We start from the raw sequence: 5,048 nt of genomic DNA, 5'->3' as shown, positions 1-5,048 counted from the left end.
GAAATTGCTCCCAAGGATGAACCAAACTTGTGGAGGTCTAAAAAATAATTCCTGAGGTCTTGGCTGATTTATTTTGATTTTCCCATGATGTCAAGCAAAGAGGCACTGAGTTTGAAGGTAGGCCTTGAAATACATCCACAGGTACACCTCCAATTGACTCAAATGATGTCAATTAGCCTATCAGAAGCTTCTAAAGCCATGACATCATTTTCTGGAATTTTCCAAGCTGTTTAAAGGCATAGTCAACTTAGTGTATGTAAACTTCTGACCCACTGGAATTGTGATACAGTGAATTAGAAGTGAAATAATCTGTCTGTAAACAATTGTTGGAAAAATGACTTGTGTCATGCTCAAAGTAGATGTCCTAACCGACTTGCCAAAACTATAGTTTGTTAACAAGAAATTTTTGGAGTGGTCGAAAAACAAGTTTTAATGACTCCAACCTAACTGTATGTAAACTTCCGACTTCAACTGTTGGTAGATCCCTTTGAGATCAATGGTCACTTTTATGAAGGAGACCTGTAACAAGAAGACAGCAAGCGTGTGATACAATTGATAGGTGCCCTAAACATGTTGCAAGGATTACATGCATCCTTAAAAAAAGATAGACCAAATTGATTCTGATTCGATTTCTATTGAAATCCATGAAACAAAATAAGTATATTTGGTCATGCTTTCGCAGTCTTCTATCCTAACCTTAACCTAAATATTAAATTAGTAGCGTATAGTCAAGATGAAATGTAAGAAGCTAGTAATAACGAAGGAGATATCTTACAGAACGATACTAAGAGAGAGAGAGAGAGAGAGAGAGAGAGAGAATTAAGTAATGGGCCACTGGACACATACTGGTTGAATCAACGTAATTTGTCAACATATTGTAATGTGGAATCTATGTGGAAAATTCACTGGATTTGAAAAAAGTAATTAACTTGTTTTGAGGGTGAAATTTGGAATGTAATGATATTTAGTGATATTGAATTGTGTTTGGTTGTCAACGCAACTGTGATGCATGTGATAGAAGGAGTCAGGCGCAGGAGAGTAATACGCATCCAAAAAGTTTATTCCGTCGATAAACAGTTGCGCAAGCATGCGACAACAAAACTCAGGCACAGGGGAAATATCTACCCTGGCAACAACAAGGTAAGGGTAGCTCAACCGAGCTACACACAACTCACAACAAACAATCACCCACACAGACAAGGAAGCAGAGGGAACACTTATACAATGACTAATTGGGGATAAGGACCAGGTGTGTGTGATTAATTAGACAAGACTAGTGGAGTGATGATAAATGGATCGGCAGCAGCTAGTAAGCCGGTGACGATTAACGCCGAAACCTGCCCATACAAGGAGGGGAGGCAGCCTCAGCGGAAGTCGTGACAGTACCCCCCCCCCCCCCACTTGACGCTCGGCTCCAGCAGCGCGACGGCCAGGAGGACACGGAGCAGGGCGAGCCGGATGAGACGGTGGAAATCCCGTAACATGGAGGGATCGAGGATATCCCTCACCGGGACCCAGCACCGTTCCTCTGGACCGTACCCCTCCCACTCCACGAGGTACTGAAGGCCCCCCACCCGACGCCTCAAATCCAGGATGAAACGGACCGAGCACGCCGGGGCCCCCTCAATGTCCAGAGGAGGTGGAGGGACCTCCCGCACCTCAGACTCCTGGAAGGACCAGCTACCACCGGCCTGAGGAGGGACACATGAAACGAGGGGTTAATACAGTAATCAGGGGGAAGTAATAACCTATATGTGACCTCGTGGACTCTCCTCAGGACTTTGAACGGCTCCACAAACGGCGGGCTCAGCTTCCGGCAGGGCAGGCGGAGGGGCAGATTCCGGGTCGAGAGCCAGACCCGATACCCCAGTACAAAGACGGGAGCCTCACTGTGGTGGCGGTCAGCGTTGGCCTTCTGACGAGGCACGGCGCGTTGGAGGTGAACGTGGGCAGCATCCCACGTCTCCTCGCGCGCCGAAACCAGTCACCCACCACAGGAGCCTCGGTCTGGCTCTGGTGCCACGGTGCCAGAACCGGTTGGTAACCTAGAACAAACTGGAAAGGCGTTAGGTTAGTGGAGGAGTGGTGGAGAGAGTTCTGGGCATATTCTGCCCAAGGCAAGAACACTGACCACTCCCCCGGCCGGTCCTGGTAGTAGGACCGCAGGAACCTACCCACGTCCTGATTTACCCGTTCCACCTTCCCATTACTTTCGGGGTAGAACCCAGAGGTCAGGCTGACCGAGACCCCTAGACGTTCCATGAACGCCTTGCAGACCTTGGACGTGAACTGGGGACCTCGGTCAAACACTATATCCTCTGGTACCCGGTAGTGCCAGAAGACGTGAGTAACAGGGCCTCTGCAGTCTGCAGGGCCGTGGGGAGACCGGGCAGAGGAAGGAGGTGGCAGGACTTTGAGAAGCAGTCCACAACGACCAGGATGGTGGTGTTACCTTGGGAGAGGGGAAGATCAGTCAGAAAATCAATGCTAAGGTGAGACCATGGTCGTTGTGGAACTGGTAACGGTTGTAGCTTACCCGCTGGGAGGTGCCTAGGTGCCTTACTCTGGGCACACACTGAGCAGGAGGAGACGTACACCCTCACTTCCTTAGCCAAGGTAGGCCACTAGTACTTTCCGCTCAGGCAGCGCACTGTACGACCGATACCTGGGTGACCAGAGGAGGGTGACGTGTGTGCCCAGAAGATCAGACGATCACGGATAAGAGCAGGCACGTACTGCAGCCCAGCTGGACACTGCGGTGAAAATGGATCTGTGCGTAATCGCCCATACCACTGGCGCCACAATGCAGGAGTCCGGGAGTATGGGGGTGTTGTCTCTGGGCCTCTCCTCTGTGTCATACAGCCGGGACAGTGCATCTGCCTTCACGTTCTTCGTACCCGGAATGTCTGACAGTGTAAAATCAAACCGGGTGAAGAATTGGGCCCACCTGGCCTGGCGAGGAGTCAGCCTCCTCGCTGCCCGGATGTACTCCAGGTTACGGTGGTCCGTCCAGACGAGGAAAGGGTGTTTTGCCCACTCGAGCCAATGCCTCCACACGGTCAAGGCTTGGACAACAGCCAACAGCTCCCGATCACCAACGCCGTAGTTCTGCTCCGCCGGCTGAGCTTCTTCGAAAAGAACACACAGGGGCGGAGCTTGGGTGGCGTACCCGAGCGTTGAGACAGGACAGCTCCTATCCCAACCTCGGACGCATCCACCTCCACTACAAACGGTAGTGATGAATCGTGGTGGGCCAGTACTGGGGCTGAGGTGAACAGACCCCGCACTTTGCTGAAAGCCAGGTCAGCCTCAGCAGACCAACGGAGCCAGGACGGCCCACCCTTCAACAGGGAGGTAATGGGAGCTGCGACCTTGTCAAAGTCCCGAACAAACCTCAGAAAATAGTTGTCAAAGCCAAGGAAGCGTGGCTGAAATGCGATCTCCCTCCATCTCCACACCTGAGGTGGAAATGCGGTATCCAAGGAAGGAGACGCACTGCTGGAAAAACATACACTTCTCTGCCTTAGCATAAAGGTCATTTTCCAACAGTCGGGCCAGCACTTTGCGAACCAGGGACACATGCTCGGCGCGCATAGCGGAATACACCAGGATGTCATCGGTGTAGACCACTACACCGTGACCAAGCTTGTCCCGAAACACCTTGTTCACAAAGGACTGGAAAACTGAGGGTGCATTCATCAAACCATAGGGCATCACCAGGTATTCATATTGCCCCGTGGTTGTGCTGAATGCTGTCTTCCACTCATCTTCCTCTCGGATACGCACCAGGTTGAACGCACTCCTGAGATCTAATTTGGTGAAGAAGCGTGCCCCATGCATTGATTCAATCACTGAAGGAATGAGGGGGAGAGGATAACTAAATCTTATCGTCTCCCTGTTCAGTGGTCGAAAATCAATGCACGGGCGCAGAACTCCGTCCTTCTTCTTCACAAAGAAGAAACACGAGGAGGCGGGTGAAGTGGAGGGACGTACAGTATATATATCACTGTATAGGGACTCAGTGACATATGTTTCCGTAGCCACCGTTTCAGCCTGTGACAGGGGGTATATATGACTCCTGGGAGGTACAGAGTCTACCCGGAGGTTTATCGCAGAATCCCCCGCCCGATGAGGTGGTAATTTAGTCGCCTGCGTTTTAGAGAACGCTTGCGCCAGATCGAGGTATTCAGGGGGAATGCACACGGTGGAGGTACTGTCTGGACTTTCCACCGTGGTTGCACCAACGGAAACACCTAGACACCTACCCTGACACTCTCGCGACCTCCACGTGAGAACCCTATGCGGCCATGAGAAGGTGGGGTTGTGGAGTGCTAGCCAAGGGATACCTAATACCACAGGGAAAGCAGGAGAATCAGTAATGGAAAAACGAACCTGCTCACAATGAGTCTCCTGGGTAATCATGGTGATTGGTGCAGTAACTTCCTTAACCAACCCGGATCCTAATGGTCGACTATCAATTGCTCTGATGGGGAGTGGAATGGATAGGGGAATCAATGGAATGCCTATACGGTGTGCGAATGCCTTGTCCATAAAGTTCCCAGCTGCGCCTGAATCGACTAGCGCCTTACACTGGGGAACATCCATGTGCTCAGGAAAGGAGACGAGTATTTTACAGTGCGCAGCAGAGGGCTCTGAATGAGTGTGGGTGTTCAATACCTGGGGTGATGCGAGAGTGCCCTGCCTGCCGCCTCCAAACCCAGAAGAGCGTTGATGACAACGTGTGGTGAAATGTCCCTTCGCGTCACCAGTGTGGCACTGGCGCTGTTGTCCTCCGCTCTCTCGGCCGACGGCTCCACCCAGCTCCATCGGCTCGAGGTCCGAGTCTTCCGGGGTGGAAATGGGCAGACCCCTACAAGGACGTCCTCTGGCTGCCAGCAGGTTGTCCAACCGAATGGCTATGTCCACCAGTTTATCGAATGACAACATGGTGTCCCGACAGGCTAGCTCTTGTCGGACGTCCTCCCACAGATGGCACCGGAAATGGTAGATCAGGGCCCGCTCGTTCCACCCGGACCCCGCTGCCAGCA

This window comes from Coregonus lavaretus (genome assembly GCF_964263955.1).
Source record: "Coregonus lavaretus genome assembly, chromosome: 29".
NCBI classification, from domain to species: Eukaryota; Metazoa; Chordata; class Actinopteri; order Salmoniformes; family Salmonidae; genus Coregonus; species Coregonus lavaretus.
Note: the sequence above shows the minus strand (reverse complement) of the source record.